Source organism: Sphaeramia orbicularis, chromosome 24 (assembly GCF_902148855.1).
Source record: "Sphaeramia orbicularis chromosome 24, fSphaOr1.1, whole genome shotgun sequence".
Lineage (NCBI taxonomy): Eukaryota > Metazoa > Chordata > Actinopteri > Kurtiformes > Apogonidae > Sphaeramia > Sphaeramia orbicularis.
The window spans coordinates 938,389-963,061 of NC_043979.1; the positions used below are offsets into that span (position 1 = coordinate 938,389).

The following is a 24,673-nucleotide window of genomic DNA, read 5'->3' on the forward strand; positions in this document are numbered from 1 at the left end:
ACTGAAGAACGTCAAGTATGATGGAAGATCTGGGACAGATCCACACTGGAGTCCAGAGACCAGGAAGATGATTGAGTCTCTGGGAAAACTGGCCTTTGAGCAGCTGAAGAAAGGAAACCTGATCTTCTATGAATCCGACCTGACAGAGTGTGGCATTGATATCAGCTCAGCCTCAGTGTACTCAGGAGTGTTCACACAGGTCTTTATAGAGGAGAGTGGACTGTACCAGGACAAGAGGTTCTGCTTCATCCATCTGAGTGTCCAGGAGTTTCTGGCTGCTCTTCATGTCCATCAGACCTTCACCAACACTGGAGTCAATCTGCTGTCAGAAGAACAAACCACATCCCAGAGGTCTGGATCTGCAGAGGCACAGTTCTACCAGACCGCTGTGGACCAGGCCTTACAGAGTCCAAATGGACACCTGGACCTGTTCCTCCGCTTCCTCCTGGGTCTGTCACTGCCGACCAATCAGAGTCTCCTACAAGGTCTGATGAAACAGACAGGAAGTACCTCAAAGACCAAGAAGAAGACAGCTGAGTACATCAAGGAGATGATCAATGGTAAAGTGTCTGTAGAGAAAAGCATCAACCTGTTCCACTGTCTGAATGAACTGGAGGATCGATCTCTGGTGGATAAGATCAAAGAGTATGTGAGAGATGGAGAGCTCTCCAGGTCTAAACTGTCCCCTGCTGCTTGGTCAGCTCTGGTCTTCATGTTACTGTCATCAGATAAAGATCTGGATGAGTTTGACCTGAAGAAATACTGCGGTTCAGAGGAGGTTCTTCTGAATTTGCTGCCAGTGGTCAAAGCCTCCACCAAAGCTGTGTGAGTCCAGACAGAGTTTATTGAATTTAGAGTCTGGTGTAGGACATTTTGACACCTTATTCATTCTGTGTCAAATGACACTGATCATATTAATCAACATCAGAACTTGATGGAATTCACATCCAATCCACTTCATCTGTGACAGTAGAACATCTGATCCATTCCATCAAACATCTGAGTTAGTTTATGGTGGACCATGGATTTAGATCCTGTTTGGTCTTCAGTGCTGGTTGCAGATTCTCTTTAAATAAATCTGTAAATGTACGTGTTACTGAGACCCCCAGATAAATAAAGGGGTCATAACCAGAACCATAAATGAACAGCAGTGAAGGTCCAGACGGTTTGTCTGAGTGTTCATAGGAAATAGGAGCTCTGTGATACATTGACTTTAAAACTTGATATTGGACCAAAACTAGTGATTATCTGTAGAAGTATTGGAACTGAAATGAAGTGGAGTTTAGTGAAGATCAGTTTTATCTGCTGCTGTTTTGAATAAAACTAACCAGTCTGTTTTGTTTGTGTAGACTTCCTGTCTATGACCTGTCAGAAACAGGCTGTGAAGGTCTGTCCTCAGTTCTCAGATCCCAGTCTTCTAGTCTGATTCATCTGGACCTCAGCAACAACGACCTGAAGGATTCAGGACTGAAGATCCTGTCAGATGGACTAAGGAGTCCAGACTGTAAACTGGAGACTCTCAGGTTTGGATTGTTCAACCAGATGATGATTAAATCCATGATGTACCTGTAGTGGATCAGTCTGACCTGGTTTTCAGACCAGCTGTTCAGTGTCTGACATGAAACACATGCATGTTCCTTTATTTAGATGAAACAAACAGTCATTAAACTGTTTGAAGTTTTAGTTGAACTAAATGAGTCTAAATGTACAGATATTATCCAAAGGACAGTAAAGTAGATGGATGGATGGATGGATGGATGGATGGATGGATGGATGGATGGATGGATGGATGGATGGATGGATGGATGGATAGATAGATAGATAGATAGATAGATAGATAGATAGATAGATAGATAGATAGATAGATAGATAGATAGGTAGGTAGGTAGGTAGGTAGGTAGGTAGGTAGGTAGGTAGGTAGGTAGGTAGGTCGGTCGGTCGGTCGGTCGGTCGATTGATAGATACTTTATTAATCCCGAGGGAAATTACAGTATTCAGCTGTTTTACATACAGCACAAGAAGACAAAAAACAAACAGACCAAAACACAACACAACAGTGGGTTAGTAACCAAGTTGACATTAAAGCTGTGGGAGACTTTTGTGACCAGTTCTTCATCATATCTGTCAAACCTCAGTCATATCCTCAGTATCATGAATCTGTTAGTCTTTCTGTCATTACTCACCTGAATCTCTTCCCTCACAGTGAACAGTTTCTTAGCTCCATCCACCAGAAACAAACCATGTGTTTACAAACAGAGGCAGTAGGGAACTCGGGCATCTGAGGGATTTTGTCACGACGTGCATTGTGGGAAATCGAGGTTCATGCAGCCGCCTGGCAGCGGCAGCTGCTAAAGACACGATGCGGAAACGGTAGGAGCTCCCTTCCCTCTGTGCATATTCCTCCAGCCGTTTCTGCATTTCAGCCGTTTCTGCATTGTGTTTGTTTCATCCATATAATACCATATGGATGTGCTGCCGCTGCCAGGCGGCTGCACAAACCTCCGCTTCCCACAATGTTGCAACAAAATTTCGAAGATGTCCAAGTTCCCTCCCGGCTCTTTTGGTAAACACATGGTTTGTTTTTGGTGGATGGAACTAAGAAACTGTTCACTGTGAGGGAAGAGATTCAGCTGAGTCATGACAGAAAGACTAACAGATTCATGATACTGAGGATATGACTGAGGATGGACAGATTTGATGAAGAACTGGTCACGAAAGTCTCCCACAACTTTAAGGTTAGTATTTATACTCTAAAAGACACTTGCTAAAGAGCTACTCTAATAGAGCTTCCTGTACAGTACTGTAAATAAAGACTTCTGATTGTATGTACACATTTCAGGGCAGTTATATAAAGTGAAACAGTTATATGAGTGATCTATGGTTGTTTGGAAAGTTGGTGTCGTCCAACTACATAAGGTGCTTGGATATTTTAAAGTCTCATTGGATCAGTCCTAATGTGGTCATGACTGAGACCCAGACCCCCCCTGACCACTCAAGTGATCAGATGTTCAGTCTGATGTCCAGGGGGATGACAGAGTTCCTGAGTCTGTTAGTGGAGCAGGTCAGAGTATCTACAGTCTGAGGGTTGGGCTGGAGTGGAACTGGTTTGTCTGTTCAAACGCAGGTGTTGACCCTGCTGACCCCTCCCTCAGACTCATTAGACTCTCCTGGACTGTCTCTCCACCCAGCAGCCTCTGACCTCCTCTCCCTGTAGGTTTGTGGTTTGTTCCTTAAGTTTGTGTTTTCTGTTAAATCAGCACCGTTTTTCCCTTCAGCACTGTGCACCTGAGTCTGTTCCTTCAGTCCACATCACAACAGGAACCCAAGAACTATTGAACCTTTGATGTGGAGCTGCTGAAGGATGTTCATTTATGCACTTTATGCTTTTGGACCAATATCTGTACATTTGTGTCTTTATTTGGTCAAAGTAAATCTTCATCCAGTTAAATTTGTCTGAAACAATAAAAGACCAGGTCTTTCCAGACTTTGGACAGGGACTGGACTAGTCTGAGTCCAGTTCAGATCTTGTCCTGAACCGAGTCAGTCAAATAGAAACTGTCTCCAGGTCAATCCCATTTGTGCTGAAATCCATCCTCAGAATAACTGTGTCCAACAGCTGACGCTGATTCTTTTCCCTCCTCAGATGTGTGATGTTTTGTGTTGCAGACTGTCAGGATGTCTGATCACAGAGGAAGGATGTTCTTCTCTGGTCTCAGCCCTGCAGTCCAATCCGTCCCATCTCAGACTGTTGGACCTGAGCTACAACCATCCAGGAGCCTCAGGACAGGAGCTGTCTGCTCTAGTGGAGGATCCACACTGGACACTGGACACTGTCAGGTATGGACTGAGCTGATGCACACACAGAATGTGTGATAGAACAGGTGGAGCTGACAGGAACACTGTCACAGCTGGTTCCACATCCTTTACTGAAGGTCCAGACCACGGTCACAGACCCAGACCTTCAATAAGGGACTGACAGGAACCAGTGAGTGGATGTGAACAGAACAGCTGCAGTGGATCACAGTGATGTCATGTCCATGTTTAATGCTGCTCTCACACCCCCCCCCCCCCTCCTTTCAGGTTGGAGCCCAGTGGAGTCCGATGGTTGAGACCAGGTCTGAGGAAGTGTACGTGGATTTACATTGGATTAAATATTAAAGACTGCCCACTGTGACGACCTGCCCACCTACTGTTAGTGAAGGTCAACAGGAAGTGAGTGTTTGTCCAGATGTGAGTGTAACCCAACCTGTGCGCTGCCAATGGCACCTCTCTACACCTGGAGACTCTGCGTTGTGTCTTAGTGTGGACATAATGCAGAGAGATGAGACAGACACACGGTGGCGATTTGATCACAGCTTTGACTGCGTTGCTTATTTTCACAACTTCACTGACACTGATAGCTTCACTCTCTCCAGCTTTCAAGCAACAAGAAAAACACGTCAACATCTGAATATGTTGCATAAAACTCAGTCACATGTACAGTGCAGAGCTATATTTCCACTAACTCACGGATGACTGAAACCAGGAAGTTAGCACAAATGCAACTTAAAAACTAGCCACACTCGCGGCCGACATAAGCATAAAAAATATATTTAACCACAACTGTACATTCCCAAACATCATCAGACCCTTTCATATTTGTTTTAACACACATACCATTCATTCCAAATTACATATGTAAACAGTTCAAATATTTAGCTATATTGCAGGGACACGTTCACATCGTGCTTACCTTTCAAGCAACAAGAAAAATATTAATGTAAAGTCGTCTACCATAAAATACGGTGGCCTATAATGTCAAATGGCCACAATTGCTAAACCCCCTGTGGGCAGAAATAATACAACAATGCCATCTACTGACCAAAATAGGCAACTGCCTTACATAAACGCCGAGCTGTCGGTCAGAGTGGGTGGATGAACCAGTGGTCCAGTGGTTGGAACTGGATGGACCGTTGGATCCATGTCATCCCAGGGTTAGAGGTTCATCCACTGTCACTGTCCAAGATGCGAAAGAGCCCAAAAGGATGGACAAACCAGTAGATGGGTTCAAGAGGAACCCCACTGAACTGAAATGACCCCATTCCTTTGGTTAACATTTCTGATCTGGTCTAGTTTTTTGGAGCCAGTTGAGGAGAGAGCGCTATTTTAATTCTTTTAGATCTCAGTGCCGCCTTTGACACTGTAGATCATGATATTTTAATTGAACGTCTTAGAACCTGGATCGGCATCAGGGACACTGCTCTTAGCTGGTTTTATTCTTATCTTTTAGATAGAACCTTTGCGGTCACCATAGGCAACCACACATCTTCCAAAACCCAGATTGCCTGTGGTGTACCACAGGGTTCAGTTTTAGGTCCGATTTTATTTTCTATTTATATGCTCCCACTTGGCGAGATTTTTAAGCGTCACAACATTTCCTTTCATTGCTATGCGGACGACACACAGGTATACCTGCCCCTGAGACCGGATGACCCCAGAAGCCTAGCTGCTGTGTCAGACTGCCTTAATGATGTAAGCCGTTGGATGGCCCAGAACTTCCTGCAATTAAACAACTCTAAATCAGAAGTCATATTGTTCGGTCCACCACATTCCACCACTGCCGTAAAAAACTGCCTCGGTCCCCTCTCCTCAAATATTACACCAACTGCCAGAAATCTTGGAGTAATATTTGAATCAGACCTCACATTCCATCCCCACATCAATAAAGTTATCCAATCATACAGTCTTACATCTGCGAACCATTTCAAAAATCAAACCAATAGTCCCTCACTCAGATCTGGAAACAGTTATACATTCATTCATATTCACAAGACTCAATTACTGTAACTCACTTCTGTCCGGCATCAATCAAAAATCACTGTCCTGCCTCCAACTGGTCCAGAACACAGCAGCTAGGCTTCTCACTGGTTTTAACAGACGACATCACATAACCCCTATCCTGGCATCCCTCCATTGGCTCCTGTGTGTTTTAGAATTGATTTTAAGATTTTACTGATTACTTTTAAAGCCTGAATGGGTCTGGCCCCAAGTTATATAGAAGAAATGCTAGTTACCTACGAGCCAGCACGCAGCCTTAGATCCTGGGGGGGGCAGAGGGCTCCTGGCTGTTCCAAAGTGCAGGCTTAAATCTAAGGGTGACCGGGCCTTTTCCATCAGGGCCCCTCGACTTTGGAATAGCCTGCCCGAGGAGATAAGGCTTGCGGAATCAGTGGCATCTTTTAAGTCACTTCTTAAAACACACTTTTATAGACTTGCTTTTATGTGATGTTTGTCCCTTTTAATTTTAATTTTAAATTCTAATTTTTTTAAAATTTGAATCTTATCCTGTTTGATTGTTGGTTTATCTTCTCATACATGATGTTGTTTTATCTCACGCCTCCATTTTTGCATTGATTTAACAGCATCATGTTATGTTACCCCTGCCCTCTTTATTCTGATTCATTTAATTTATTTGAAGCGTCGTGTTTCTGCATTGTTGTACACATCTCTCCTATTATGTTGCTTCTGTTTTAGTGTTTTTACTTACATCTTGTATCCTGCTGTTGCGCCCTTTACTTCTTTGTCAAAGCACTTTGTAAACTTTGTTTTAAAAGGTGCTATATAAATAAAGCTATTATTATTATTATTATTGTTATAGATTTGACTGCAGAGGTAAAGGCGACTGTGGGCAGATTTGACTGAGGTTTGAATTCAGTCCATTAGATTCAACAGCAGTAACCAAAGCCAAATGTGAACAAACATAGTCAGTGAGGACTGAGGCCCAGTTACAGGTTACTGATCGCCCCAATTTAAAAAATATATAGTATATAGTATATATAGTAGTGTATAGAGAGGAGATTGTCTTTTCTTAAATTACCCAAGTTATATCCTCGTCCATAAATCCCTGTTCAACAAATGGAATCCTTGTTCCTCCTGAAGGCTTGCAGTTTTTGTTTAAATCCTGGATCCGTCTCCTTGGGTGTGTGAGCCCCCTTTGCTCGACTGGCCTGCCAGGTTAGGCGCTTGATCCTGTCCAGTCCACTCTCCACAGGTTTCACCACCATATCTGTAGTGGCTTCTTCAGCCGTGTTATAAACATATAAATAGGGTTTCGCCCTCATAAAACACTCGTAATTTTATTGGAAACGGTATTTGGAATCATATTTTTTTCTCTCTTAAAAGTTTGTTGGCTTCTATATATTCTTTATGTTTTCTCAACACCTCCGGAGTGTAGTCATGGTCCAGAAACACCCTTTTCCCCTCATACTCGAATCCTTTCCTCTGCCATGCAATCCTTATGATCTCTTCTTTGTCTCTGAAACTCATGAATCTCACCCCAATGGATCTTGGTGGGGAATCCAGAGGTGAAGGGATGTGGGCAGCTCCAGCTTTTCTCATAGGAGTGCCTCAATAAAGTCAGTCATCGACCTGGCGTTGTCCTCCTCTCCTTCCTTCACCCCGTGTATCCTAATATTCTCCCTCCTCGAGCGTCCCTCCTTATCTACCAACCTTTTTTCGAACTGTTTCTGTAACTCCAGGAGTTCAAGTGTAACATCCTCAACGAGTTGCAGGTGCACTTCCACTATGTTTCTCCGCACTATCTATCCTGCTGTTAGCCTCTTTGATATCGTCCTTGATTTCTTTAAGAGTGTCTGAGTTTTCACGACAGAAATCTCATAACTCTCCAAGTATTGTCTCCAAGTTTGCCATGCTTGCTGTCCTCCCCTGCTAGGTCTAATTTCAGCGTGTGTTGTTTGTAGTGTCCACCAGCTTGTAACTTGAGTTTTTGTGACTTTTTTCCCAATTTTCCTTTCATAATTAACTTTGCCCTTTCAGTTTTACACTTGCCACTTATTACAATTCCCCACTGACATAGGTACAGGGCTTCCAAAACATGAAGTTGGGGAGCTCACTTTTTAAGCTGCTGCCATAATAGTGATGCCGCCTCAAGTCCTCATATCTGAGTACTTTCAAATATAAATATGTATATAATAAGTTTTACACAAAGACAATCTAATCTAAATTATAGGGCCGGAACTTTAACAGAATCTAAAACTATATTTGACCGAGGAGATTAAAAGTGAACAGCATGTTATGTTTATTTTATTGTAGTTCATTGATCCATTAATTCATGTTACTGTTGTTGTGTTTGTAGCTAACGTTAGCGTCAAACTGCATCAGTTTAATAAACCCTTCCACAGTCTGTGCTGAACTCTAAAACTGGACTAATACCTGGAACAAAAGCAACTTTACAAAAAGAGAAGGAAAACCAAGCTGTGTAGACATGATTGCTCTGGGAAACACACTGAACCCACAGTGGAATCTGGTGGATCCTGCAAAGTCTGCACCTGCAGCATAACATGAAAAAAGAGAAAACTGAACCATAGAATCTTCTTTGAAAAACCTGGAGGTGATGAGGCTCTTGGTTGTTCCTCATAGACCCATGACAGTATGTTCTCACTGTGACCCAGTGGTCAACAGCTGTTTGACACTGTTCCAAAACAATGTTAGGGGAGACAGGACTCAACATGAGGCTAAACAATTCTAAACTATTTTCCACGCATGAAATGGTGGCTAACAGCTGTGAAATAGAATTGTGGATATAGCCACAGTTTAATGTTTATAAAGCTACTATAGCAACTTAATAGAGAAACAGACAACTAATAGATGATCAAATCAGCTGTACATTAAGTTATCTTTAGCCTAGCATTTCCGCTAACGTCAGAGGAAAGAAGGCAAAACACTTACCTTCATGATGTTCTATAAAGAACTTGTAACCCTTGTTCACGTTTGGAGGCTGGAGTGGTGGGTACTTTTTGTGCCAGTCTGTGCACATCTCCCAAACCAATCTTGGGTAGCTGGAGGAGGAACTGCGTGAAATCCATTTGTAAACACCACTCACTAAGATAGTGGGAGTCAGGATATCCTGCTTGGTGCCAAAAGGAAGTTGTCTGACATCATGTGAAAAGGGTCTATTAGAATCACACTTGATCCATCCATCAATAACAGTCTAATGGTACCCAGTCAAGTGATCAGTCAATGAGCTGATCACTGATCAATAACTGTATTGTGTTTTCTTCTGTCCATCAGATTTCTGTGAACTCACCCTGGATCCAAACACAGCGAACAGAGAACTGAAACTGTCTGAAAACAACAAGAAGGTGGAACAAGTGCAGGAGCTTCAGTCATATCCTGATCATCAGGACAGATTTGAGTTCCGTCCTCAGCTGATGTGTTCAACTGGTCTGACTGGTCGCTGTTACTGGGAGGTCCAGTGGAGTGGGAAGGTTTCTGTAGCAGTGAGTTACAGAGGAATCAGAAGGAAAGGAGACAGTGTAGACTGTTGGTTTGGAGGAAATGATCAGTCCTGGAGTCTGAGGTGTTACAGAGGTGGATACAGTGTCTGTCATAATAACACATACACATACCTTCCTCAGTCCTCCTCCTCCCCCTTACGCTCCTCCTCCTCCTCCTCCTCCTCCTCCTCCTCCTCCTCCTCTGGTACAGTCTCAGTGTATGTGGACTGTCCTGCTGGATCTGTGTCTTTCTACACAGTCTCCTCTGACAAACTGATCCACCTCCACACCTTCAAACCCACATTCACTGAACCACTGTTTGCTGGGTTTGCACTCGATTCTGGATCCTCATTGTGTTTGTGTGGTGTGTAGATGAGTTGTGTCTGTGTAGTTGTGTATTTTATTTTATTTTACCAGCAAGACAGACTTCAGCTACAACCACAGCAGTTGTGTATCTGTAGAACACCTGCAAACTAGTCGCCTTTCACTGAACTAAGAGGTTTTGAACTCAGATTTGGTCATCCATGTGGATTGTATAGAGCTGCTTTTTTTGGGTGGGGGGTGGGGGGGGGTGGAGTTATTGCCAAATAGGCCTCCAGACATGGGTGTCACACATGTGGGGGATGTGGGTGTTGTAACATTTTAATTTTTTTTTTTTAAATGACAATTTCATCCCCCACACTTTTCGCGTGATAAACCAAAGTCTCCAATTACCAGTAGAAATTCTGCAGATCAACCAGAGAGAACAAGTAAGCGAGTAGGAACCTACCCAAATGCACAAAGAGTAAACCCATAGGTCAGATCAGCTGAAGTGACATAATCAACTAGCCACTCACAGGAAACACCCGGTTGGACTCAGTGCTGAGACACTGACAGTGTTGGACTAACATCAGAGCTGGTGGTCCACGTCCGTCTGTCCTCCAGACTTTGAGTAGGAGCGTACTCAGGGTAGATCAGCATCACATCTGAGAAGTGACACAAAAATGACTGTCACTGTGACATGTGCTGTTTGTTGGCTCATATTTACAGGTGCGTTTGTGTGTGTATATATATGTGATTAGGATTTTTTTGTGCAGTTGATATTCATTAGTGTTAAAACTGGGGGGGGGGGTGTGTGTGGATATTTTTGATATTGTGAACTTTTTGAATCAAAGATTTGAGTTGATGGTATTCCAGATGTTGTGTGCTCCTGATGCCAAACTTCTGGACCAGGTGTGGAAATGAGACCAGATTGTTGTCTTGGAGGACATGTTGTAGGTGTGTGGTGCCGCTCTCTGCCCATGTGCGAAAGTGTATGGGTTTCTTGTTTAGTAGGAGATCGGGGTTATTCCAGATGGGTGTGAAGTTAGGTGGTGTTAAGGTGGTCTTAGTGATTTTATGAAGTTTCCACCAGGCTGTCAGAGCTGAAGATATTGTTAAAAATTTTAAGCATGGGTGACGTTTAATCGAGCTGCTGTGGAATGGGAGATCGGAGATTGATATGTTGTTGCAAATTGTTTGTTCGATATCAAACCAGATGCCGTCTGCAGGGTGTGAGTGGGTCCATTTAAAAATCTATTGCAGTTGAATCATGATTGAGTAGTGGAGAAAGTTTGATGCAGCAAGTCCTCCTCGTGATTTGGACTTTTATAGTTGATAGTGTTATTCTGGGGTTTTTATTTTGCCAGCAGAATTTTCAAACAATCGAGTCAAGAGATTGGAACCAGGATGAGGTTGTGTGAGTTGGGATCATGTTGAGAAGGTTGTTTATTTTTGGGAGGATGGACATTTTGATTGTTGCTATTTGGCCGATGAGAGATAATGGGACGTTCATCCAACACAAGAGTTTGTCAGTGATACATTTAAAAAAGAGGTATGTAGTTGAGATTGACCAGCTGTGACAGCCTGGGGCAGATGTTAATGCCCAGGCAGGTGATGTGACTGGTTCATGGGGGTATAGGTGGGGTGTGGGCCGCTGCATCCCAGCTCTTCTTCTGTAAAAGTAGGATTGTGGATATGTGAAAGTTAATGGAATAATCTGAGATATTTGAAAATGTTTTTATTAATTTGATAGTTCCTGTTAAGGATGTGTGTGGTCCTTACAAATAAAGGAATAAGTCGTCTGCGTATAAGCTGATTTTATGGGGTGAAGTGGGTGTCTATTCCTGTAATGTTCGGGCGTTGACGGATTGTAAGTAAGTGGTTCAACGAATATGGTTAAAAGGGCAGGAGAGAGTGGACATCCTTGCCTGGTCCATCTGTTCAGTGGGAATGGTTCTAATATTAGTGCGTTGGTTAGTACTGCAGCTGTGGCTGAGGTGTGTAATGCTGTGTTTCAGGGTGGTACTCAACTCGACTCGTCCTTTTTGCGTTTCCATTACGAAATAGGACCTGGAATCTGGTACCTGGTACTAGTTTTTTGGTCTCACCTCTGCTGAGGTTCCAGGACTGGGGACAAGATACTAAAAGGTGACACTGTGTAAAGTCGTCTCTGTGCCCCGCCCTTTTACAAAAAACAGATGCAGAAGTTTCCAGTAAATCTGTCAGTAGGTGAATCCACATGATGACAGTCTGTAAAACTACACCATGGTTTGTCCAGGAGGTTCAGACGCAAACATTCAGCAGGAGTTTGACCAGACAACAGGCAACCAGTGAGTTTATCAGCAACTCTGAGCAGATGACACGGAAGTAACGCGCCACATCGCTATGACGACCAGGGACTGGAAAGAGGGGAGGATCTGGAATAGAAACGGTCTGGAATAGGACCTGGTACCAGAGTGGAGTGGACGTGAGCCGGCTCCATGTAGTGCAGGGCTGTCAAACTCATTTTAGTTCAGTTCCACATTCAGTTAAATTTGATCTGCAGTGGGCCAAACCAGTAAAATAATAACAGAATAATATAGAAATTATGTCAACTCCAAACTTATCTTGTTATTTTAGAGCAAAAAAAGTAAAATTACATTTTGAGAAGGTTTACATCTACAAACTATCCTTTCAAAAGATGTGAATAACATGAACAAACTGAAAAAATCAGTATAATTTTAATAATATTCTGCCTCAGTTTATCATTTCCACATGTACATTATAACTTACAGATCACAGTGGATCTACAAACACAAAACATTTAATAACAGACAGAATATTGTTAAAATTATACTTACTTCTCTTAAAACATTTCAGGTTGTTCATATTTGTTCAGGTTATTCACATTTTATTGCAAAAAATATGCTTTGTTTTAGTGTAAATACATGAAATTATTTACATTTACAAAGAGAAAAAATTGGAGTTGTCATTATTTCTATGTTATTCTGATAGTATTTGACTGGTGTGACCCACTGGAGACTGAATTGGTCTGAATGTGGAACCTGAACTAAAAGGATTGTTTATATCTTCAGTGTAATTTTTGCATTTCACAAATTCATCCCCAGGGCTGGACTGGACCCTGTGGGGGCCCGGATTTGGCCCCCGGGCCGCATGTTTGGCACCTGTGACGTAGTGGAAACATGGCATAAGATGTGCACCCAATTAATAAATGATTCCCTGAAGCTGAATGTTTGTAATGTTGATGTTAGGACAGACCAGTTTACTGTCAAAAGCTTTTTCTGCATCTAATGAGTCTATTGTGTGTCTATTCTGTCTGATGAATACATGCATACAAGTTCTTGAATATACTATTAATTTCTTCTGGAGATTGTGTTGTCTTCTCTGCTGAGTTCTTAATACTAACTGTTGTTGTTTTTTCTTTATTTGGTTTGATTTGGTTGGCTAATTACGTGCCTACTTTATTACTGTAGTGTAGTTTTGCTTTTGACAACAAAAATTATGATGAAATGTCTTCGTCAACAAACCTTTATCGCGTGATGAAGGCAAGACGTAATGAAAATGGTGGTCATGTGACAATAACTATAATTAAATATGTAATGCAATATTGTTGACTAATAAAAAACAGACTAAATATAAACAACTGTGATAAAATGTTTCTTCATTTTCGTTAACGAGACGAGACTAACTGTCGTTCTAATCTTTAGTTTCATCACTGCAGGTGTGTCTGAAACTGGGAGGTCCACAGGTCAGCAGACGGTTCACACCCAGGGGGTTCTCCTCCTCTAGTTCTCCTCTGGTTCTCCTCCTCTAGTTCTGGTTCTCTGGTTCTCCTCCTCTAGTTCTCCTCTGGTTCTCCTCCTCTAGTTCTGGTTCTCTGGTTCTCCTCCTCTAGTTCTCCTCTGGTTCTCCTCCTCTAGTTCTGGTTCTCTGGTTCTCCTCCTCTGGTTCTCCTCCTCTAGTTCTCCTCTGGTTCTCCTCCTCTAGTTCTGGTTCTCTGGTTCTCCTCCTCTGGTTCTCCTCCTCTAGTTCTCCTCTGGTTCTCCTCTGGTTCTCCTCCTCTGGTTCTCCTCCTCTGGTTCTTCTCCTCTGGTTCTCCTCCTCTGGTTCTCCTCCTCTAGTTCTCCTCTGGTTCTCCTCCTCTGGTTCTCCTCCTCTAGTTCTCCTCTGGTTCTCCTCCTCTAGTTCTGGTTCTCTGGTTCTCCTCCTCTGGTTCTCCTCCTCTAGTTCTCCTCTGGTTCTCCTCCTCTAGTTCTGGTTCTCTGGTTCTCCTCCTCTAGTTCTCCTCTGGTTCTCCTCCTCTAGTTCTGGTTCTCTGGTTCTCCTCCTCTGGTTCTCCTCCTCTAGTTCTCCTCTGGTTCTCCTCTGGTTCTCCTCCTCTGGTTCTCCTCCTCTAGTTCTCCTCTGGTTCTCCTCCTCTGGTTCTCCTCCTCTAGTTCTCCTCTGGTTCTCCTCCTCTAGTTCTGGTTCTCTGGTTCTCCTCTGGTTCTCCTCCTCTAGTTCTCCTCTGGTTCTCCTCCTCTGGTTCTCCTCCTCTGGTTCTTCTCCTCTGGTTCTTCTCCTCTGGTTCTCCTCCTCCGCTTCTCTGGTTCTCTGGTTCTCCTCCTCTGGTTCTCCTCCTCTGGTTCTCCTCTGGTTCTCTTCCTCTGGTTCTCCTCCTCTGGTTCTCCTCCTCTAGTTCTCCTCTGGTTCTCCTCCTCTGGTTCTCCTCCTCTGGTTCTCCTCCTCTAGTTCTGGTTCTCCTCCTCTGGTTCTCCTCCTCTAGTTCTCCTCTGGTTCTCCTCCTCTGGTTCTTCTCCTCTGGTTCTTCTCCTCTGGTTCTCCTCCTCTGCTTCTCCTCTGGTTCTCTGGTTCTCCTCCTCTGGTTCTCTTCCTCTGGTTCTCTTCCTCTGGTTCTCCTCCTCTGGTTCTCCTCCTCTGGTTCTCCTCTGGTTCTCTTCCTCTGGTTCTTCTCCTCTGGTTCTTCTCCTCTGGTTCTCCTCCTCTGCTTCTCCTCTGGTTCTCTGGTTCTCCTCCTCTGGTTCTCCTCTGGTTCTCTTCCTCTGGTTCTCCTCCTCTGCTTCTCCTCTGGTTCTCTTCCTCTGGTTCTCCTCCTCTGCTTCTCCTCTGGTTCTCTGGTTCTCCTCCTCTGGTTCTTCTCCTCTGGTTCTCCTCCTCTGCTTCTCCTCTGGTTCTCTGGTTCTCCTCCTCTGGTTCTCTTCCTCTGGTTCTCCTCCTCTGGTTCTCCTCTGGTTCTCTTCCTCTGGTTCTTCTCCTCTGGTTCTCCTCCTCTGCTTCTCCTCTGGTTCTCTGGTTCTCCTCCTCTGGTTCTCCTCTGGTTCTTCTCCTCTGGTTCTCCTCCTCTGCTTCTCCTCTGGTTCTCTGGTTCTCCTCCTCTGGTTCTCTTCCTCTGGTTCTCTTCCTCTGGTTCTCCTCCTCTGGTTCTCCTCCTCTGGTTCTCCTCTGGTTCTCTTCCTCTGGTTCTTCTCCTCTGGTTCTTCTCCTCTGGTTCTCCTCCTCTGCTTCTCCTCTGGTTCTCTGGTTCTCCTCCTCTGGTTCTCCTCTGGTTCTCTTCCTCTGGTTCTCCTCCTCTGCTTCTCCTCTGGTTCTCTGGTTCTCCTCCTCTGGTTCTTCTCCTCTGGTTCTCCTCCTCTGCTTCTCCTCTGGTTCTCTGGTTCTCCTCCTCTGGTTCTCTTCCTCTGGTTCTCTTCCTCTGGTTCTCCTCCTCTGGTTCTCCTCCTCTGGTTCTCCTCTGGTTCTCTTCCTCTGGTTCTTCTCCTCTGGTTCTCCTCCTCTGCTTCTCCTCTGGTTCTCTGGTTCTCCTCCTCTGGTTCTCCTCTGGTTCTTCTCCTCTGGTTCTCCTCCTCTGCTTCTCCTCTGGTTCTCCTCCTCTGGTTCTCCTCTGGTTCTCTTCCTCTGCTTCTCCTCTGGTTCTCCTCCTCTGCTTCTCCTCTGGTTCTCTGGTTCTCCTCCTCTGGTTCTTCTCCTCTGGTTCTCCTCCTCTGCTTCTCCTCTGGTTCTCTGGTTCTCCTCCTCTGGTTCTCTTCCTCTGGTTCTCTTCCTCTGGTTCTCCTCCTCTGGTTCTCCTCCTCTGGTTCTCCTCTGGTTCTCTTCCTCTGGTTCTTCTCCTCTGGTTCTCCTCCTCTGCTTCTCCTCTGGTTCTCTGGTTCTCCTCCTCTGGTTCTCCTCTGGTTCTTCTCCTCTGGTTCTCCTCTGGTTCTTCTCCTCTGGTTCTCCTCCTCTGCTTCTCCTCTGGTTCTCCTCCTCTGCTTCTCCTCTGGTTCTCCTCCTCTGGTTCTCCTCTGGTTCTCTTCCTCTGGTTCTCCTCCTCTGGTTCTCCTCTGGTTCTCCTCCTCTGGTTCTCCTCTGGTTCTCTTCCTCTGGTTCTTCTCCTCTGGTTCTTCTCCTCTGGTTCTCCTCCTCTGCTTCTCCTCTGGTTCTCTGGTTCTCCTCCTCTGGTTCTCCTCTGGTTCTCTTCCTCTGGTTCTCCTCCTCTGGTTCTCTTCTGGTTCTTCTCCTCTGGTTCTCCTCCTCTGCTTCTCCTCTGGTTCTCTTCCTCTGGTTCTTCTCCTCTGGTTCTTCTCCTCTGGTTCTCCTCCTCTGCTTCTCCTCTGGTTCTCTGGTTCTCCTCCTCTGGTTCTCCTCTGGTTCTCTTCCTCTGGTTCTCCTCCTCTGCTTCTCCTCTGGTTCTCCTCCTCTGGTTCTCCTCCTCTGGTTCTCTTCCTCTGGTTCTCCTCCTCTGCTTCTCCTCTGGTTCTCTGGTTCTCCTCCTCTGGTTCTCCTCCTCTGGTTCTCCTCCTCTGGTTTATTATTAGTGAATGTTAATGTCCTTCTGTTCATGTGTTTTAAAGTTTCAGTTCTAATGACTAGTCGTTGACTTCCAGATCAGTCTTATACAAATAAAACCACAGTTACATGGAGCTGACCTTCACTAAGTTCTGCAGAAAAGCAGCGTCACTGTTGTGCTCAACCCAACGCTGACCCAGAGGAGACAGAGAGAGATTTAGAAAAGGACCGAGATAAATACAGGAAGGACCCAGAGATATGCACTAAGAACTGCTCATCAGAAGTCTGGACCTGATATGTGCAAATGTGGTGACATAACTAATTCTAGACGGAACAAATTCAGCAGGAATTCAAACAGGTTGTGAAAATCCAGTGGATGTGTCCAAATGAATCTACAGATAGTTGATCATCAGCCGGAGGGTTCAAATTCAAACTGTCAGAACTATTAGAGTCCACAACCACCAAGAAATGAAGCACAGAGTAAGAACAGAAGAGTTAGACAAATATGAGCTGTTTAGGCTGAAGCTGACTGTGCACTGGTGGCTTCATCTGTAAACACATCCTGGTTTGAGGACATCACCCCTGAGGTCAGCTACAGGTCAAAACAGAGACTGAGAAAGAAGTCTGAGCCAACAAGTTTATGACAAGTCTAGAAAAAACACTGGTTTTAGCAACACACAACATGCATGAACAGCCAAGTACACACACACACACACACACACACACACACACACACACACACACACACACACACAAAAGACACACAAAAACAAACATGCACTTACAACTCTCCAAAGAAAATGGGGGAATTGCAGTGCCTAAATTAAAAGACTATTTTTGTTCAGCACAAATCAAATCGCTAATAAACCTGTGTAATCCTAAATATCATGCTCGATGGAAGGACACTGAGGTCCTTTTAATATGGGAACCCCCATTACAGGCAGTGTTGGGAAATAAAGATTTAGGAAAAGTCCTTAATGAGGTTGAAAATCCACGGCTAGAGTCATCATTAAAATTTTGGTCAAATGCAAAAGATGAATATAAATGACACGATAATCTGCAGGTTGTGAGATGGTGTGTATATGACCCTGATTTTAAGCCCAGTCAAAATGATATGGGATTTCAGAATTGGATCCATAAAGGTATAAAAACCTATTTTTCTTTAACAGAGAAAGGAGAAATAAAAGATTTTCAAACTCCCATAGAAAATAATAAGTTGGAAAAACAAGATTTCTACAAATATCTGCAGGTACGCCACTACATTAATCAGAAATAAGCTTCCCTTTGGATGTGCAGGAACCAGCGCTTAAGGAAAAACTAGATTCCTACAGGGCTAAATGTAAAACAGGTATTCTATCCAGATTATACAAAGGGTTTCTGAGGAAAAAAACATATTCAACACAATATGTGAAAATCAAATGGGAAAAGGACAGCACCACTATTACTATTACTATTACTATTACTATTACTATAACTATTATTACTGATGAAGAATGCCAAGGTTACTGTACGTGTGTGGAAATGCACAAACTCATATTCTTGGAGGGAATTCAACTGGAAATGCTTGATTAGGTTTTTCATACATTGCAAACTCACTGATCAATTATGTACAAACTAGAACACTGAGGTCATCAAACGCAGGGTTACTAGTGACTCCCAGAAATATTACAAAGAAAATGGGGGACGCAGCCTTTACTAACTATGCACCAAAGTTATGGAATACAATTCCAAAAGACATTAGAGAAGCCAGTTCACTGAATATATTTAAAACCAAATTAAAAACATTTTTATTCTCATTAGCCTTTGAAAGGAGATAAAAATGGGGTCACAATTCAGGAACCAGGAATGTGCAGTTTTTATTTTTATTTTATTGTATTTCTAATCAAATCTCAATGTATTTTAATATTGTATTTTTTCAATCAATGTGAAGCACTTTGGGCTACAATTTCTGTATGAAAGGTGCTATATAAATAAAGTTTATTATTATTATTATTATTATTATTATTATTATTATCATTATCATTATTATTATTATTATTATTATTATTATTATTATTATTATTATTATTATTATTATTATTATTCATTCGTCCTAAACAAAAAAGGCCACTGAAGGGGGAGGAGCTTAAGAGCTGGAGACAGTGTGGAAGCCAAGACGCCAACCACTGGTACATACTCTGGGACTGCCCAAAAATACAACAATTTTAGAAGGATATACACAAAAATATAGAATATATACTTAATGTTACCTTTTGAATTTGCCACTTTAATTATGGGAAAAACTGAAACTTTAGTGAACAGTGCCTACTAGTACAGAAGTGGAATAACTGCAGGTAAAAAGGCTGCGAGCAGGCACTGGCTCCAACCTGAACCACCCAATGTGGAAAAATGGGTGGATACTGTGGATGAAATTTACCAGACGGACAGACGAACCTTCTGCCTTCGATTACAGAGGAACACATTTTCAGATCTATGGTCAAAGTGGATATTTTTTGTTTACACTCACCAAACACAATCTGTTGGAACCACAAATGTACAAGAAATGACAATAGAATGACAATGGACCTGGAACTGTCTGTTTTTGGGTTTTTTTGGGTTTTTTTCTTCTTTTGAGAGAGGAGGTCAGAGTCACTTGGTCTTTCGTGTGTGTTTTCTTTCTGTAACATGCATCCATTGTTCACTGTTCAATTGTTTTGTTTATTATTAAAAAAAAAAAAAGAAAAACTGAAATGTTGAGAATGGAAACATTAGTCATTGGTCACATACTTGTTACGTGACCACAGTGTAATTTCAATGTATGCTGAAATCTACTCAATATTTCTAAATAAAAATCTGAAAAAAACAAACAAACACACACACAAACACATACACACACATGCACACACACACACACACACACATTCCTGTTTCCCAGTGTTCATTCCTGTTACTAAATAACTTTTTCTTTAAAAAAAAAATCTAAATAAACCACCAGATTTTTTCATTTATGTGCGGTCCATCATTTGTCCAAGTATTTAATGAATTGAATCATAAAACTTTTGATAAATGTGAGGTTTGGGTCTCCTTTAAAATGAAAAAATGACTATAGTTTTAAGAAAAAGACAACTTGCGTGCATATATAGTTATTTTTTAGTCACAAATATGAATTCTTTTCACATGTAACCAACCATTTATTTAAAATAAACGCTTTGTTGAGAGGAAAACAAAGGAATTAGTTGACAAGTTTTTAAGTGCTTTTTAAATGTCACATGAGTTTTGGTAACAGGACTGAGAAAAATGCAATTATCTATCGCTTAAAAATCTTGTAAAAAATGAAATGAAGTTGCCTGAGATTGACCAACACACATTTTAAATAATTAAATATGTGTGTTATTAGGTTCAGTGTTGAAAAAAGAAAAAAAATGAAGTTTAATTTGGAATAGTTAGAACAAGCAAACGGCACCGATTCAGTGGAATGGCCCTTAAACAACATCAGCGCCCCCTGGTGTTCAGATGGTAAAGCTATAGGATGTGCTCCAAAAAGGGTCATTTTGGACCATGTTCAAATCTGGTTTAAAAGTGCTCTAGATCATTATTGATGCTAATCCAGGCATTTCCAGAGGTGTTTCAACATGTTTCAGTCCTTTATTTAAATATTCATTGGCGCCCCCTAGTGTTCAAATGGTAAAGCTATAGTATGTGCTCCAAAAAGAGAAATTGGAAAACCATTTTTGTTAACTGAAATAAATAAAAACTATAATTAAAAGAAAAAAAAACAATAAGTAATTTTGAATTAAGCAAAAAAAAAAAAAAAAAGGTGAATTAAGTAAAAAAAAAAAAAAAAAATCGTAAAATAAGCAACCCCCCCCCCTTGAATTAAACAAAATAAATAAATAAAAATCCTGAATTTAGCAAAAAAAAAATTCAATTAAGTAAAAAAAAAATAATCCTGAATTAAGGAAAAAAAAATCTTGAAATAAGCAAAAAAATAGATAAATTTAAAAAAAAAAAATCTTGAATTAAGTGAAAAAAAATAAAATAAAAAAATTACAAAATGACAAAAACTGCAATTGAAAAAATATTTTTGTTAACTGAAATAAATAACTATAATTAAAAGAAAAAAACAATAACTTATCTTGAATAAGGAAAAAAAGTCCTGAATTAAGAAAAAAAAAATAAAAATCTTGAAGTAAGCAGAAAAGAAAAAAAAAAAAATCCTGAATAAAGCAAAAAAAATTCTTTAATTAAGTAAAAAAAAAAAAATCTTGAATTAATGAGAAAAACAAAAACTTAAAGTAAGCAACAAAAACTTGAATTGGATGTTAATGAAAACTAATGAAATGATTAAAAGTAGAATTGTAAAAACATTTTCATTAACTGAAATAAATAAAAACTATAATTAAAAGAAAAAAATGATAACTAACATTGAATTAGGCCAAAAAAACCCCAACAACAACTCTATATTTAGCAAAAAATAAATAAATCTTGAATTAAGCAAAAAAAAAATCTCGCACTAAGTAAAAAAACAAACCCTCTTAAAATAAGCAAAAAAAAACTTGAATTGGACGTGAATGTTAATGAAAACTAACAAAATGACCAAAACTAGAATAGTAAAAACATGTTTGTTATCTGAAAGAAATAAAAACTATAATTAAAAGAAAAAAAACAGAACTAACTGGAACTGTATTGTGTGTTTACTAAACTAACTAAAACGGATAAAAATTCTGGATCCAATTCCCTTGGTTTTGGTCTTTGTCAATGTCAGATTGATGTTCAATGGATTTCTTTGTCTCTCTCAGTTTTCTGTGCTGTCTCCATACGACACTTTTTGCTCCGTCACTTGTGTTCACTTGTGGTTTCCAGTCGTCTTCTGGTCCCCACTCTACCTGGAAACATGGAGACTAAAGCAGCAGAGTCCTGTCTGGGATTGATTTGAATAGGAGCACAGAGAAGAAGAGAAAAGAGACCACTGAACTACAACTGAACTACAACTGAACTACAACTGAACTACAACTAAACTACAACTGAACTACAACTGAACTACAACTAAACTACAACTAAACTACAACTGAACTACAACTGAACTACAACTAAACTACAACTAAACTACAACTGAACTAAAACTAAACTACAACTGAACTACAACTGAACTACAACTGAACTACAACTAAACTACAACTGAACTAAAACTAAACTACAACTGAACTACAACTGAACTACAACTGAACTACAACTAAACTACAACTGAACTACAACTGAACTACAACTGAACTACAACTAAACTACAGCTGAACTACAACTGAACTACATCTGAACTACATCTGAACTACAACTAAACTACAACTGAACTACAACTGAACTACAACTAAACTACAACTGAACTACAACTGAACTATAACTGAACTACAACTGAACTACAACTGAACTACAACTGAACTACAACTGAACTACAACTAAACTACAACTGAACTACAACTGAACTACAACTAAACTACAACTAAACTACAACTGAACTAAAACTAAACTACAACTGAACTACAACTGAACTACAACTGAACTACAACTAAACTACAACTGAACTAAAACTAAACTACAACTGAACTACAACTGAACTACAACTAAACTACAACTGAACTACAACTGAACTACAACTAAACTACAACTGAACTACAACTGAACTATAACTAAACTACAACTGAACTACAACTAAACTACAACTGAACTACAACTGAACTACAACTAAACTACAACTGAACTACAACTAAACTACAACTGAACTACAACTGAACTACAACTGAACTACAAATAACTACAACTGAACTACAACTGAACTACAACTGAACTACAACTAAACTACAACTGAACTACAACTAAACTACAACTAAACTACAACTGAACTAAAACTGAACTACAAATAACTACAACTGAACTACAACTAAACTACAACTGAACTACAAATAACTACAACTGAACTACAACTAAACTACAACTGAACTACAACTAAACTACAACTAAACTACAACTGAACTACAACTAAACTACAACTGAACTACAACTGAACTACAACTGAACTACAACTAAACTACAACTGAACTACAACTAAACTACAACTGAACTACAACTGAACTACAACTGAACTACAACTAAACTACAACTGAACTACAACTAAACTACAACTGAACTACAACTGAACTACAACTGAACTACAAATAACTACAACTGAACTACAACTGAACTACAACTAAACTACAACTAAACTACAACTGAACTACAACTGAACTACAACTAAACTACAACTGAACTAAAACTAAACTACAACTGAACTACAACTGAACTACAACTAAACTACAACTGAACTACAACTGAACTACAAATAACTACAACTGAACTACAACTGAACTACAACTAAACTACAACTGAACTACAACTGAACTACAACTAAACTACAACTGAACTACAACTGAACTACAACTAAACTACAACTGAACTACAACTGAACTACAACTGAACTACAACTAAACTACAACTGAACTACAACTAAACTACAACTGAACTACAACTGAACTAAACTAAACTACAACTGAACTACAACTGAACTACAACTGAACTACAGCTGAACTACAACTAAACTACAACTGAACTACAACTGAACTACAACTGAACTACAGCTAAACTACAACTGAACTAAAACTGAACTACAACTGAACTACAACTGAACTACAACTAAACTACAACTGAACTACAACTGAACTACAACTAAACTACAACTGAACTACAACTGAAATACAACTGAACTACAGCTAAACTACAACTGAACTACAACTAAACTACAACTAAACTAAAACTAAACTACAACTAAACTACAACTGAACTACAACTAAAATAAAACTAAACTACAGCTAAACTACAACTAAACTACAACTGAACTACAACTAAACTACAACTGAACTACAACTAAACTACAACTGAACTACAACTGAAATACAACTGAACTACAGCTAAACTACAACTGAACTACAACTAAACTACAACTAAACTAAAACTAAACTACAACTAAACTACAACTGAACTACAACTGAAATACAACTAAACTACAACTGAACTACAACTAAACTACAACTGAACTACAACGGAACTACGACTAAACTACAACTGAACTACAACTAAACTACAACTAAACTACAACTAAACTAAAACTAAAATAAAACTAAACTACAACTAAACTACAACTAAACTACAACTGAACTACAACTGAAATACAACTAAACTACAACTGAACTACAACTAAACTACAACTGAACTACAACGGAACTACAACTGAACTACAACTAAACTACAACTGAACTACAACTGAACTACAACTAAACTACAACTGAACTACAACTGAAATACAACTGAACTACAGCTAAACTACAACTGAACTACAACTAAACTACAACTAAACTACAACTAAAATAAAACTAAAATAAAACTAAACTACAACTAAACTACAACTAAACTACAACTAAACTACAACTGAACTACAACTAAACTACAACTGAACTACAACTGAAATACAACTGAACTACAGCTAAACTACAACTGAACTACAACTAAACTACAACTAAACTACAACTGAACTACAACTGAACTACGACTAAACTACAACTGAACTACAACTAAACTACAACTGAACTACAACTAAACTACAACTAAACTAAAACTAAAATAAAACTAAACTACAACTAAACTACAACTAAACTACAACTGAACTACAACTGAAATACAACTAAACTACAACTGAACTACAACTGAACTACAACTAAACTACAACTGAACTACAACGGAACTACAACTGAACTACAACTAAACTACAACTGAACTACAACTGAACTACGACTAAACTACAACTGAACTACAACTAAACTACAACTGAACTACAACTAAACTACAACTAAACTAAAACTAAAATAAAACTAAACTACAACTGAACTAAAACTAAACTAAAACTAAACTACAACTAAAATAAAACTAAAATAAAACTAAACTACAACTAAACTACAACTAAACTAAAACTAAAATAAAACTAAACTACAACTGAACTAAAACTAAACTAAAACTAAACTACAACTAAACTACAACTAAAATAAAACTAAACTACAACTAAACTACAACTAAACTAAAACTAAAATAAAACTAAACTAAAACTAAACTACAACTAAAATAAAACTAAAATAAAACTAAACTACAACTAAACTACAACTAAAATAAAACTAAACTACAACTAAACTACAACTAAACTAAAACTAAAATAAAACTAAACTACAACTAAACTACAACTGAACTACAACTGAAATACAACTAAACTACAACTG

General features: G+C 40.1%; 1 long non-coding RNA gene across 1 annotated transcript; it reads left to right on the forward strand.

Annotated features, from left to right (window-relative positions):
• Window positions 1-3,771: 3,771 nt before the first annotated feature.
• Window positions 3,772-9,126, forward strand: LOC115414656 (uncharacterized). The gene is made up of 3 exons (XR_003934693.1): window positions 3,772-3,837; window positions 4,081-4,212; window positions 9,070-9,126. It is a non-coding gene; the product is annotated as an uncharacterized LOC115414656 (long non-coding RNA).
• Window positions 9,127-24,673: the final 15,547 nt, after the last annotated feature.